Genomic DNA, 15,588 nt, shown 5'->3' with positions numbered 1-15,588 from the left:
CATCCTAGGAGGTCACCTCCTCGCGGTGGCATAGTGATTTGGCTGATTACTGTCCATCTCAGCGCTTAGAGACCCCGGGGTTATATAGCGCTATATAAATCGAAATAAATAAATAAATAAATAAATAAATAAATCTCAGTTGATTCTCCGAGTGTCCTTTCTCCAAGAAATGTTCGACCAGTGGTGCATTTGCTGTTTTGCACCTTATTGTCACACCATATATGAATATGTATAGTTATTGAGATATGCAATTAATGGTGTCTATGAATTTCTGTCATTTCTTCATTTCACAGAAATCGCTCACTTTCTGCCTAAATATCTTTTTCTTTCCCTATTCTTTCACTTTGCCAATCTGTAAGCGTGAAGGCACAGGCTTGTGTCTCACTCTTTGTTGAATGTAAGAGAATTTTTCCTTGTCTATCTTGTTTATAGTAAAGATTTTTGTGATCACTGTCCGGCTGGACAAATCACTTCAACCAATATAGTTCCACTGTGTCTATATTATTACATTCTTCATCACTTCCAATTACAGCATACACTCCTTTATCAATATCTTCTGTGATGTTCCTCTTGAAAATGTAATTTTGTAGAACCTCATACAGACAAACATTCTCCAGGTGACTGCTTCTATTTGGATAATATGTATCCAACATGTTGGTCTTCAAAATATCTGTACTGCTTGGCTCCTTCTCCGCCAAATACTCAATTTCCCGTACAGGTTTGAGAACTCGATTACGCGTTGCAGCAAGACCAAGACTTGCCCAAATGATACTCCTAGATTTGGCATAGAGACTTGCTGAAGATAACCGGTCAGAACATTCGTAAGCTCCGATTTCTCGATGCGACAACATCTTCAGACTGAAACTGTACAACTTCTTACTGAGGCTCTTTTCATGGGAAATGTCCTCCCACATATCCTTGAGTTCTGTCTTTTCTTTTTTTGGGATGTAAGACGTCACATACCGAGCCACAGCCATACAGTTGTCAGCCACAAACTGTATATCCATGTTAGCATTCCACATGGACAAAATCACTGGGTTGTAGTCATTGAAGTTCTTGGACTCTTCGTTTCTTTTCAAATTGTATGTATTTTTGGGTGATTTCCTCGTCACATTATGTCGCAGCGAAGACATCAAATTGTTCATTCTTCCTTTAGATATCACCGATCGTGGAAATCCAAAACGATATTTTGTATAGTACTTGTTCTTTTTTCTGAATTTACGACAACAGTACTTTCCACAATTATGGCTTTGAAACCGTAAAACTTGTTCTCTTAGACTTTTGTCTTCCTTTGTCTTTGGAACAGCACATGTAGAATACTGTTCTATGAAATTCATCACTAAGTCATCCGGATCTGTTCCAAATTTGGGTGCATCTTTGATCCATAGCAGCATATGTATATGAGGAGCACCTCGTGCTTGATACTCCTTTCTCCAGAAGAAATCCAACACCTCTCCAAGAGGTGGATTTTTCTTGTTCGTGATGAAAGACATCATAGCTTCAAATCTATGATTGAAGTACCTGCATACATTCACTGGATCCAAAGAGCACAGTTCTCCGGGTGTCTTGAATTCAATATTTTCAATGTTTCCAGTTGCCTCTCGTAGAAATTCAAGTAAGTCTTCCCAGCCATACTCAATTCAGGGACATTCGCCTGCGAATGTCCCTGAATTGATTTTCCCTTCTACTGCCATGCACAGACTTATCTCCTGCTCTAGCAGAAACTTTTTTGACGGGCCTTTCCTTTTCCTTTAAATTGTCTCTCTTCTTATGCACTAAAACATGTTCAATACTGGTATTTTTTTGTCTGCAAATTCTTTTTAAAAATGATTTCATTTTCTTACCCGGATCTTTTTTGGCGACTTGATACGATTTAATAGTAGAGGACTGCTGCAAATCTTTACCAAGGTGGAGTGTAAGTCGCTTTGCTTCTTTTTGTTTTCTCTGCCTTCAGGGCATTTTTAAAGTTTTCTAAAGATCTTCAGTTAAATCTGTGGAAAATTTAAAAAAAAATTGATATTAACCACTATTACCAAACAGTAAACCAATAACAGTAGACAAACAATTAACACACTAGTTGTCAATTCTACCTACAATAATTTAACAACATAGACAAAGGGGGCGTATTTACAAGGCCCTTGCACCATGGGGGAAGTGAGTTAAAATTCCAAGCACACATGGGGTCGTATTTACAAGGCCCTTGCACCAGGGGAAAGTGACTTAAAATTGCCAAGCAGACATGAGGGCGTATTTACCACACCCATGCACCAGGGGGAAGTGAGTTAAAATTGCCAAGCACACATGAGGGCGTATTTACAAGGCCCTTGCACCAGGAGGAAGTGACTTGAAATGGGCAAGCACACATGAGGGTGTATTTACAAGACCCTTGCACCAGGGGGAAGTGACTTAAAATTACCAAGCACACATGAGGGCGTATTTACAAGGCCCTTGCACCACCATAAGGTGTGGCCTATCCAGAGGTATGCTGGATTGTCTGGCAGCCATGGTAAAACCAAGAAATATCTAGGAGCAAAAAAGCAGGTCTTGCAGTCACAAACATTTGTTTGAGGTGAGGCCTACTCAGGGTTGCAGATGAAATTTTGGCTTGTTGAAGAGTACAGAGGACATAATACATGTGCAGGCCAACAGATGAAGTGAGTCATGTCCACTGCACACTTGAACAAAGGCCAGACCTCCTCTGTCTCCCTGGACAGGCCTAAACCTCATCTGCACAATGTGATTAGTAATGTTAGGAAACATAGGTGATGTAATTGAAAAACGTGCAAATATTTTTGCTCATTTCACAATCACATCACCTGTGTTTCCTCAGCTTATATATCTCAATGAGCAGATATAGTCTAGCATATCCAAGAGTACGCAAAAGGTGAGGACTGTATGCAGCAGTGCAATGTACATAATTCTCCTCCTTTGACAATTACAGAAGCCTCAGCATATCCATGCCCCCTAAACAGTCCTAAATGTATATCATTATTATCATAGTGAAACTCTAGCAGTACATATTGTGAAACCTAAATGACTTCAAGAAACGAGTTTTTAAACCGTCAAACAAGCAAATTATTCTCCCATATTCATGTTGGGAAATGAAATATTTATTTAAAAAAGCAGACCCCATGTTGTCCTTCTCATAAATGTGAAAAGTATTTCTTTTTTAAAAAAAACGATTTTTTGGTCATAATTTGAAAACACAGCACAGCTCCTATGTACAAGCACACCCTAGCTGGCTTCCTTATTTTCTCCAAAAAGCATACTAATCTCTTTCTAAATTAAATAAATCTTTTCTCACCTTAGCACGATTTTTAAACACACCATGTAAGCAAATTAGTCTCCCAGATTCATGGGAGAAGTACCTTAAAATTGTCTAGCACACATAGGGGCGTATTTACAAGGCACATACACCAGGGGAAAATGACTTAAATTTGCAAAGCACTCATGAGGGTGTATTTACAAGGACCTTGCACCACCTTTAAAGTCACTTTTAAAATGGGGAAAATGACGTGAATGTGTCTCATAAGCCTTGTAAATATGCCCCCATGTTGACTATGTAACTCTTGCAGAACATATTGTGAAACCTAAATGACTTCAAGAAACGAGTTTTTAAACCAACAAACAAGCAAATTATTCTCCCATATTCATGTTGGGAAGTGAAATATTTATTTAAAAAGCACACCCCATGTTGTCCTTCTCATAAATGTAAAAAGCATGTCTTTTTGTTAAAAAATGATTTTCTGGTCATAATTTGAAAACACAGCACACCTCCTATGTACAAGCACACCCTGTCAGTACTAATACTTCACATTATCTATAATTATAATTTGTCAAATAAGCAAAATCTTTTTGGAAAAAATAATGAAAACACTTGACACAAAACAACATTTTAAATGCACAGCTGGCTTCCTTATTTTCTCCATAAACTATACTAGTCTCTATCTAAATTAAATGAATTTTTTCTCACCTTAGCAAATGCTTTTTGAATTTCAAAACAGTCTCAGACACACACCAATTTTTCTTTAGCAGAGCAAAGGGTATGCACTCCAGAGGCTGCAACCAACAAAGGCACAGAAATGCTGTATTTCATCACACATATCTCTCATGTCACCCAATCAAAACTCTTCCCTCACTTTTTTCAAATCAACAGAAAGACCTCTCATGTTTAGAAGCTCACACAACAATGTTTCAAATGAACTCTGAACTCTCAGTACACCTGCTAATCCACTGTAATGTTTCTTAAAATCTTTTTTTCTTAACCATTCAAATTACATCTTTCAAAGAACAAATCCATGCACCCTAACTTTCTGTTTTCAGAAATGGAAATCCACCAATCACTGCTAGTGAATCATTAGCACTGAAACTCCACAGTTTTTTTCTTTACAAACTCCTACTGTTTCAACTGCCATTTCATTCCCACACTTCATCTGACTGCAGCAGAACCTCCTCTCACCATGTTTCCTGTCTGGATTCTTGGACATAGCTACTTCCACTGGGCTCACAGGTATGCTGATAACAGAAATTTACACAACCTCAATTTACAAAATGTGAAAATCAAATGGATTGGCCAAAGAGGATTGAGATGTCACCAATTGATACCATTGGTGAAAACCTTTTTACATTTGCCAAACCCTGACCTCATAATAGTGCACTGTGGAGGAAATGATTTGGGCACTTTGACTGGGGTAGGTCTGGAAATGCTTTTAAAGGACACCTTTGAGCAATTGATGGCACTTTTTCCTCAAACAGCCTTGGTATATTCCAATATATGCCAAAGACAGAAATGGAGGTGGTCCAATCAAATTTGTCCACAAATTGAGAAAGCGAGGAAACATGTAAATAAGTCTGTTTCAGCTTATATGAGAGACCATGGAATGGGCGCCATCTACAACAATAACTTGCGTTACTACATGCAAGATATCTACAGAGGAGATGGTGTGCACTTCTCAGATGAGGGAAACAGAGTTTTCATACATTATTGGTACCTACTTATAAGTACCTAGAACTTACACAGAACGCAAAAGCTCTTTTCAGAGCTACCTTAACTATAATTACTCTTTTTAAATTTCGAATGTACCTTTTGTCACAAATTTTCACTTATGTTCGCTTCCCGGTTCGCTACCCGGTTCGCGTACCAGCAGCTAACCGCGCGAAAAATTCAATTTTTTTTCCCCGACATATATGAGCCTCCTCAGCCACCCTCAGAAAACCTAGGGGGTCAGGATACGTCTCCCGTGCCCCCTTATACCCATTTCCCGCATTGTTTTTCCTCCATCTTGTGATTTATTTCATCCGAAACACAAAATGGCGAACTCCCGTTACGCTTCCGGTGAGCTACCCGGTTCGCGTACCGGGAAGCGCTTCTACAGCGAAAAATCGAATTTTTTTAATTTGCCCCACGGGTCCCTTTAATAACCCCCACATCATTCCTAGGGGGTCAGGAGGGGTCTACCTTGCCCCCTTTCATTAAATTCCCCCTTCGTTTTTCTCCACCTCTTGTCTCTCGATCCTACCGAGAGACAAGATGGCGGCCAGTCCGGACTGCTTAGAATGTTGACAGACACCGGAGAGCCAATCAGCTTCACTTCGCGAAGTTCCGTTACGCGTCAGGTACGCGAACCGGAGCGCTAACCGGAGCGCTGTCACAGATATATCTGTTTTTTAAAACGTTAATTTCTCAAAATCCACTGGAGCACATATATTGAGACATAGCAAAGGCACGTCGGGCAAACCATATCTACAATTTTGCCAAGTTTCGTATAAATCCATTCAGCCGTTCGAGCTAAAAGTGATTCCAACGGCCCTATGGAAAAATGAATGGGAAAAACGTGTTTTGGGACCCCCCTTTTTTCTCGGCCCCCCCTTGACGAAACCCCCCCAATTCCGTCCACAAACGCCAAAGTTATTCAACATAGAATTTTCAGAAATCCCATAGGAAAAAAATCCTAACTATATATACCTACTGGCGACCGCCTCCAATGGGCGTGGGTTCAGTGCACTAGATTTTGGTGCATATAACCTAGCAGGAATAAAAACACTCATCAAGGTGTGTGGCCTCCTAAATCTGGTGCTTCTCGTTTGTGATGTTTAAGTGCGGCCCGCCAGGGTCGTGGGAGGCCCCCCTGCGCATAAAGCGGTGTCCGGTGCTTTACTACAATGGCACAACATGGAGCCTTGCTGGTTTCTGCTATAAAGGACTACGATTATATCGCCACAACTACGGAGTGCATACAAACCTACCAAGGTATTTGAACTGTTTAATGTGGAAGAAGCAGCCGTTTGATTAAGGGATTTTCCAGTTACTGAACTCGAAATACCAGAGTGCACTAAGCTGTGACGCCCAGTAGGCGGGACATTCAACTGTTATTTCAGAGTGCGGTTAATTGCTTTTTCACATTTGCCCAAGTCCTGTGAACAAGGGCGCCGTGACGCCCGAAACGCGTAAGGTTATATTTTGTGGCAAGAAGAATTGAGTGCGTCTGTGGCTGTTGTGCAATATAACCTAGCAGGAATAAAAACACTCATCAAGGTGTGTGGCCTCCTAAATCTGGTGCTTCTCGTTTGTGATATATATATATATGTATGTTTTTGTCTAACTTATGACGTTTATTTTGGACACGCCAGGCATGGAATAATGCGTCTGCCCATCTGTGGGCTTAACCACTTTAGTCTATCTTATGTACAATGTCATCCAGTGTCACATATACAACACACACTACAAGATGGCCGCACCTATTCCATGCAAGGTGTAAGTCCCCTTGTTTATGTCCATGCCTTATTGAATGTGGGAGTGATCATCATCTGTTTAAAACAATGTCGGGAGTAAACACAGTGCATCACACACTGACGAAGGCAGACCGCCGAAACGCGTCTGTGTGCACCCCTCCGCTAAATAAAATCTAGCGCGTTGAAACCTTCATCCTCGAGTGCTGTCTTATTCTTTCCGGGAGTTGGAGGGATTTGGAGCGTCATATATATATATATATATATATTTATTTACAGAGATATTTCTCAGGGCTGAAATTATGAGACTGTGAAAGAACTATAATAAGTCTCTTTGAAGTTACCTGACAGGCAGTAAAGTGTGGTTCTGCTGCAGAGTACAAAAACAACAAAAAAATTCTGATAGATAGAGATATCTGACTTTTGTGTAGTGGCAGTTTTGTCGCCATAAAGGGTTTGCTGAAACGAACGGATCTGTATTTTGCAGACAGCTAAGTGGATTAGTCAAGCCACGCAGTAGAAACACTTTGCAACAGAATAAATGTATGTAAGAGAGAGGGGCTATGGAGAGATGAGGGGCACATGTGCAAGGATGGTAGTGGGCGCATCAAAGGAGGTCATAGTGTGCAATTGTAAAGCACACGTTCACCTGTAGGCATCTTTGCGCCAAAATGATGGTCGCACTGGCTCCCACCAGCGCTAAAAGGCTGCGATGATGGGTATGTGGCAAGGTAATACTGTGTCTTTTTTCTCTCTTTCTTAGTCTTTTTGGAGAGCGTACGGATTTCGCAAAGGTCATAATTGATTTAAACACTTCACTCACGCACACACCCACCTACACTTTAAAACCAACAATCTATCTGCTTTCAACTTAGGATAGTGTTTTAAAAGGACAGTTTGGGCACTAGCAGAGATGGCATATCGTTGGATGAATGCTGCCCAGGCCCTAAATTTGGTTCTGGAGTGCAGCTCTGAGGCAGGATCAGAGACTGAGACAGCAGATACTGAGACAGCATCTGAGGGAGAGGACAATGGAGCCGAATCTGGGAGTGATTTTTCAATCGGCGCAGTTCAATACTATGACTCATCGTCCAGCGATTCTGAAGGAGACTATGTCAGTCGTGCTGTCCCTCTGCCAGCACAGTCTGTGCAGCAGGACACCTGTAATAGGTTAGAGCAACCCAGAGTGCAGGCACGTGCGCCACAAGCATAGACGGAGTGCTGTCTTGGCAGCCTCCCAATTTAGTTCAGCCCCAAATTCCGCCTTTCACTGGTGACGCTGGCACCATTTTTATGGGGAGACCTAGGGGAATGGTAGGTGGTAGGAAATGCATGTGTACCCAGCGATGCTACAACGTTCCCACACAAAATGTGTGGAAAAAGTGATTTATTTCAGCTAAATTTGAGGTTTGCAGGGCATTCTGGGTAAGAAAATGTTGGGGGATCCATGCAAGCCATACCTCCCTGCAACCCCCCAGGTGCCTAGTTTTCAGAAATGTGTAGGTTTGATAGGTTTCCCTAGCTGGCCGCCGAGCACCGGTCCAAAAACCGAGGTGACCCCCCACTCGCAAAACCAGGTTGTTTTGTGATAGCCAATTTTGAAGTTGCCTCAATACGTTTTGGGCTCTAGCCTTTTGCGGGTACATGGGCCTCCCACACGAGTGAGGTACCATTTTGATCGGGAGACCTTGAGGAACACTGGGTGGTAGGAAATGCGTGTCTGCCGGCGATGCCACAACTTTCCCACACAAAAATGTGTGAAAAAAGTGATTTTTTTCAGCTAAATTTGAGGTTTGCAGGGGATTCTGGGTAAGAAAACGAAGGGGAATCCACAGAAGTCATATCTCTCTAGAACCCACCGGGTGTCTAGTTTTAAGAAATGTGTGGGTTTGATAGGATTCCCTAGCTGGTCGCCAAGCACCGGGCCAAAAACCAAGGTGACCCCCTTGCAAAACCAGGTTGTTTTGTGATAGCCAATGTTAACCTGTTGGCTGCTGGGTAGGAAAACGTTGGGGGATCCATGCAAGCCATACCTCCCTGGAACGCCCTGCATGTCTAGTTTTCAGAAATGTGTGGGTTTGATAGGGTTCCCTAGCTGGTCGCCGAGCACCGTCCAAAAACCGAGGTGACCCCCCTTGCAAACCAGGTTGTTTTGTGCTGGCAAATTTTAATGTCGCCTCAATGTGCTAAGGCCCCTAGCCTGTCGCGTCTACTTGGGCCTCCCACACAAGTGAGGTACCATTTGTCTCGGAAGCCCTTGGGGAATGCTGGGTAGTAGGGAATGCGTGTCTGCCTGGCGATGCCACAACTTTCCCACACAAAAATGAGTGGGAAAAGTGATTTTTTTTCAGCTAAATTTGAGGTTTGCAGGGGATTCTGGGTAAGAAAACGAAGGGGAATCCACAGAAGTCATATCTCTCTAGAACCCACCGGGTGTCTAGTTTTAAGAAATGTGTGGGTTTGATAGGATTCCCTAGCTGGTCGCCAAGCACCGGGCCAAAAACCAAGGTGACCCCCTTGCAAAACCAGGTTGTTTTGTGATAGCCAATGTTAACCTGTTGGCTGCTGCCGTCGGCCATTGGCAGACGGCAGCACTACCTCGCTGGTGCTGCCGTCGGCCAATGGCCGACGCGACCTCGCTCATTTTAAAAACGGCCGCACTGCCGTAAAAAAGCGGAAGCAGCCAACGGGTTAATGTCGTCTCAATGCGTTATGGGCCCTGGCCTGTCGCGGGTACGTGAGCCTCCCACACTAGTGAGGTACCATTTTTCTCAAAAGACTTTGGGGAACGCCGGGTAGGTGGAAATTCGTGGATCCATGCAGATTCCAGAACTTTCCACCACAGAAATGTGAGGAAAATGTATTTTTTTTGACAATTGTTTAGGTTTGCAAGGGATTCTGGGTAACAGAACCTGGTGAGAGGCAGCCAAGTCACCCCATCCTGGATTCCCCTCTACTTTTGAAAAATGTGTAGGATTGCTACGTTTGCCTAGGTGCCGGCAGAGCTAAGGTTCAAAATCTATAGCTAGATTGAAGCTGTAGATTTTGAAAATGGGTCAGTTTTCACTGCCAACATATGGTGTGTCCACTTTGCATTTTGGGCCGTTTCCTGTAGTGGGTACTTGGGCCTCCCACACAAGTGAAGTACCATTTTTATCAGAAGACTTTGGGGAACAAAGGGTGGGTATAATTGTGGGCTCCACACAGATTTCAGAACTTTCCACCACAGAAATGTGAGACAAAATGTGTTTTTTTTACATTTTGTTAGGTTTGTAAGGGATTTTGGGTAACTGAACCTGTTAAGAGGCAGTCTAGTCACCCCATCCTGGATTCCCCTGGTCGTCTAGTTTTGAAAAATGTATAGGTTTGCTAGGCTTCCCTAGGGTCCGGCAGAGCTAGGGTTCAAAATCTACAGCTAGGCACTTTGTTGAAAAAGGGGCAGTTTTCACTGCAAAAATGTGGTGTTTCCACGTTGCATTTTGGGCCGTTTCCTGTCACGGGTACTTGGGCCTCCCATACAAGTGAGGTACCATTTTTATCAGAAGACTTTGGCGAACACGGGGCGGGTCAAATTTTGTGGATCCACGCAGATTCCAGAACTTTCCACCACAGAAATGTGAAGAAAATGTGTGTTTCTGAAAACTTTTTAGGTTTGCAAGGGATTCTGGGTAACAGAACCTTGTGGGAGGCAGTCAAGTCACCCCATCCTGGATTCCCCTGGGTGTCTAGTTTAAAAAAATGTATAGGTTTCATAGGTTTCCCAAGGTGCCGGCAGAGATAAGGCTCACAATCTACAGCTAGGCACTTTGTTGAAAAAGGGTCAGTTTTCACTGCGAAAATGTGGTGTGTACACGTTGCGTTTTGGGTCGTTTCCTGTCGTGGGTACTTGGGCCTCCCACACAAGTGAGGTACCATTTATATCGGAAGACTTTGGGGAACAAGCGGTGGGAGGAATGTTGTGGATCTACACAGATCCCCAACCTTTCCACCACAGAAATGTGAGGAAAATGTGTGTTTCTGAATTTTTTTTAGGTTTGCAAGGGATTCTGGGTAACAAAACCTGGTGGGAGGCATGTCAAGTCACCCCATCCTGGATTCCCCTGGGTGTCTAGTTTTAAAAAATGTATAGGTTTCATAGGTTTCCCAAGGTGCCGGCAGAGATAAGGCTCAAAATCTACAGCTAGGCACTTTGTTGAAAAAGGGTCAGTTTTCACTGCGAAAATGTGGTGTGTACACGTTGCATTTTGGGTCATTTCTTGTCGTGGGTACTTGGGCCTCCCACACAAGTGAGGTAGCATTTTTATCGGAAAACTTTGGGGAATACGGGCTGGGTGGAAATTTGTGGATCCACGCAGATTCCAGAACTTTCCACCACAGAAATGTGAGGAAAATGCGTTTTTAAAAAAAGGGTCAGTTTTCACTGCAAAAATTTGGTGTGTACACGTTGCGTTTTGGGCCGTTTCCTGTCACGGGTACTTGGGCCTCCTACACAAGTGAGGTACCATTTATATCGGAAGACTTTGGGGAACAAGCGGTGGGAGGAATGTTGTGGATCTACACGGATCCCAGACCTTTCCACCACAGAAATGTGAGAAAAATTTGTTTTTTTAAATAATGTTTTAGGTTTGCAAGGGATTCTGGGTAACAGACCCTTGTGAGAGGCAGTCAAGTTACCCCATCCTGGATTACCATGGGTGTCTAGTTTTCACAAATGTGTAGATTTGCTAGGTTTCCCTAGGTGCCGGTAGAGCTAGGGTTAAAAAAACTACAGCTAGGCACTTTGCCAAAAAAGGGTCGTTTTTCACTGTGAAATTGTGGTGTGTCCATGTTGGGTTTTGCGCCGTTTCCTGTCGCGGGCAAAAGGCCTACCCACACAAATGGGGTACCATTTTTCTCGGAAGACTGTGGTGTGTTCACGTTGCAATTTCACTAGTTTCCTGTAGTGGTCCCTACGCCTACCCACACAAGTGAAGTACCACTTTTATTGGGAGACTTAGGGTAAATCAGATTTGTAAAGCAACTGTTTTCATCTATTGAATTTCGATGCATTTCTGCCTTCCAAATGAAAGACAATGCGTAAAAAAAAAGTCATTTTGAAAATTGACTGAAAATTCTCATGCTAGTATGAGCATTCCCAATTTCGGCAATGTGCAAATATCTACTGTTTCTAAACTCTATATTTTGTTCCCATTTCAGAAATACATAGGAGTCTTTCATACCGAATTTTCCATGTATACATTTTCCCAGAATACTTGCTATATTCCCGGTACATAATAATAAAAAACCATTGCAAGACGCTGCTCAGTTTTTGGCTCTGGGTTCGTCAGGTTCTTGAGGTGAACCGACAAGTTCTATATATCCCCACAACCAGTGAGGTCCAGTGAATGTAACGGTATATTGCTTTAAAAGAGCTGTCATAATTAGAAGAAGTTACAGGTGAAAACATTGACACAAAAGGCAGTTTTTTTTAAACTAATTTTTCCTAATTTAACTGTTAGTTTCTATGAAGAAACCTTGATGGATTTACAAAAATGACCCCTTGCTGAATTCAGCATTTTGTCTACTTTTCTAAAACGTATAGATTTCCCGGATCCATTATTGATTTCATACCCATTTCTACCATAACTGGAAGGAGGTTGAAGGCACAAAAAATAGCAAAAAAAGGCTATGTCCCAGAAAAATATCAAAACTGTGTAAATTTCTTTGGTTTTCTGACAAAAGTCTGTCATTCCCTAAAAGCTGGGAAAATGGAGATTTCAGCCCCACAAACCCTTTTTTGATGCCATTTGCAGGGAAAAACCAGACACTTTCATATGAGGGACTTCTTTCCCATTTTTCACCAAAATGTTGCTGTATTTTGGCTAAAATCTGAGACCCCTCCAGGGGAATCCACAAACCCTGGGTGCCTTTAGAATCCCCATGATGTTGGAAGAAAAGGACATAAATTTGGCGTGGATACCTTATGTGGTCAAAAAGTTACAGAGAACTAAACGTGAACTACTACAAATAGCCAAAAAAGGGCTCAGCACTGGGGGGGAAAGGCCAAGCAGTTAAGGGGTTAAATTAAAGTGTCCTATCTTGAGATACATTCTCTTTGTTTGTGAGAGCTCCGCTATAGTTTGTACATACTTACGTTTTACACATTATTGTCTGGTGGTGCTCTAATGCCTCTTCAACTATTTTAAAAATGTTTGTTTTTATAATCACTCAGGATTTGCTTCCCTTACTAGTATCCTTCTTTTATTATATAACCTTTGATAAATTTAGCAACTTGAAAACCCAGTTTAATCATGTTTTTAACTTAATGTGAACCATTATAGAATTTTAACGTTTTTGTATATTTTTTGCACATTGCTTTTCTGATACTAGTGATTGAATAAAGCATTATTTGATTTAATTTGAATAAAGGTACGCCAGAGGATGCAGATCCATCAAAACAAAACCCACCTCCACCACCGATCTCAACCTGGCTGACACACCTGTGAGAAGATGTCCAGTCCTACCTATAGGACAAGACCTCAGAGTAGTCCAAGACGGGAGAAGATCTTATATTTCTTCTTTCCACTGCTTGCACCCAAATTGAAGACTCGATTACTAAGTAAAAGATGCCATGTTGAAGGTTCCTTGGGATTACTGGAGAGAGGTACCTTAACACCATCAGAATAGCCAATTATCATATGTAGAGGATTATTTTCATGTTTTTATGTATAATATGTGTTGGACCCGGGCCTTTATGGCTGGTTCACCCCTGAACTTTTTGCTTTTGATGGCGACCTGGTGTTCATGATTTCAGGCTTGGCGCACTTTTTCCCTGGGTCCCAGAGTGAAAGTGCGTGCGTGTAGTATGGCTGGCCTGCCCTCCCATAGGAAGGCATGGGGAATGTGTGCGTCCCTGGTAGTTCCTGATGCGTGGGGAGTGCAGGCTCGAGTTTGGTATGTGTAAACTCGTGAGAGTGAATGCTGCAAGATGGTGTCTGCGGCATGTGTGTGTCTAGTTGGGAAGTGCTACTTCTGGACATTGAGAGATGTGTGCAGTGAGGGTACTGGAGCGTGATTGGCTGGAGCTGGCTGGCATGCCAGGCTCCAGGAAGTCTGGATGGGTCTGCCCGGTGGTGAGTGGGAGATTAGCATGAGTGATGTGTGGGAGGAGTGTACCTGTGTCCTGGATGGGCTGGGTTTTCCCCACACAATGCTGGCTCCGCCCCCCTGTGGTGTGTCTAACGACCCTAGCCTCCCCAGTGAATGAAATGGGTGGTTGGGCCATCAAGAGTGCTCCAGAACCAGCTGCGACTGGTTTTCCCCCCACCCTGCACATTGTGACAAAGGATTTCAGTGTATAAAAATGGGGCTGTGTCCCCACTGAAATTGTTCTCTTCTAGGATCTTGAGGGGGCTGCTGCTGCTGCTGCTGGGGCCAGGAGGAACCGCCACTTGGACTGCCTCCCTGCCTGGAGGGCCAGTGAGCTGTCCCCTGGCCCAGCCTTGCCCCCTGCCTACCTAAGGACCTTTGCTGGAACTCTGCCCTGCTGAGGGCAGCTGGGAGCGCTGTGCTTGTGTTCCCAGCGCCTGGGAGCGCTTTGGACTTGCCCTAGTGCCTGGAAGCGCTTCCCTTCACCTGGAGCGCTTGAGAGTGCTTTATTGATGGTCCTAGCGCTGGGGAGCGCTGTTGTGCACAGCCGGTGCCCACCCGGCATTTGGCCGCCTGATCTGCCGATTCGCGGCGCGTAGCGAGTGCCACCTCGCTTTATTGTTAATTTATCGAGCCGGTGCCCACCCGGCATTGCCCCGTACTTTGCTGTTGTGAATACCTCGAGGGAGCCCACTCCTCGGGTACTGGGAGCCCGCCTGCCTACCTGGAACGGGCCGCCGCGCTGCCCGCGACGACCCGGAAGTATCTGGCCGACCGGCCAATAGCAGCGCGGCCCCTGAGAGGCCGACCGGAAGTCCCGCCTCCGCAACCAGGCAAGCGAGGGGAAAGGCGCCGCCAGCGAGGCTCCGAGGACGAGGAGCCCCGCGCTGCAGAGGAGGAGACGCCTCCAGCCAGCAGACACCCGGTGAGTGCCTGAGAAGGGAGAGGGGCGTCGGGACACATTGCCGGTGTCCGCCCCTCCCCCGTAGCGCGACCTCGCGCTCGTGTAGATTGGGAGCCCCGAGGCTCCGGGGGCATTGATTGATTCCCGAGTCCCCCGTGAGGGACTCCAACGATCCTGAGCATAAGGGTAGAGAGCCTGCGAGGCTCTGGTGGCATTTGAAGTCTTTAGAGCCCGAGAGGCTCCTTGCCCTGTCAGTTGTCCTGAGCCCACGAGGCTCCAACGTTGGCATCCATGTTACCTACAACTGTCCAGCACTTAGTGGACAGTTGCTACGTTTAGGCTGGGTGTACTTTTGGCTTATTACAGCCTGCCCTGACTTTGGGACACAGGGACTGCCACAGGTTGTGGCTCATGGGAAGTTTTGCGCAATTGCTTGTGCTCGCACCGCTGAATGTGTTCTGAAGCATCATGTGTCTTTCCTTGCATACACCGCTGAATGTAGGTTCTGCATCATGTGTTTTCTTGTGCTCGCACCTCTGAATGTGTTTGGATCCATCATGTGTCTTCCTTCCCTACACCGCTGAATGTTAATGCATCATGTGTAATGTTCCTATGCTCTACCCCTAGATGTTGGTGATTCCTAGGTGGTTGCTTTTCTCCTAGTACAGGTGTTGCTAGTTGAGGTCTTTTGTTCCCTGCGCAATAGTTGCCTAAGGTGGTTAGGGTTGCGTAGGGGGTTCTTATGCTTTACCAGTAATTACTGGTTGTGTGCTAATTTGTGCTACACGTTCAATTTGATTCTAAAAGTATTCTATGTGCTATTTACT

At 44.2% G+C, this 15,588-nt stretch overlaps 1 protein-coding gene across 1 annotated transcript in view; it reads right to left on the bottom strand.

Moving 5' to 3' along the window:
- LOC147747122 (voltage-gated potassium channel KCNC3-like) overlaps positions 1 to 15,588 on the bottom strand; it is a 136,204-nt gene that overhangs the window by 44,192 nt on the left and 76,424 nt on the right. The gene's annotated exons all lie outside the window — the stretch shown is intronic.

This window comes from Lissotriton vulgaris, chromosome 1_1 (genome assembly GCF_964263255.1).
Source record: "Lissotriton vulgaris chromosome 1_1, aLisVul1.2, whole genome shotgun sequence".
Lineage (NCBI taxonomy): Eukaryota > Metazoa > Chordata > Amphibia > Caudata > Salamandridae > Lissotriton > Lissotriton vulgaris.
Note: the sequence above shows the minus strand (reverse complement) of the source record. Positions and strands in the feature narration are given on the sequence as shown.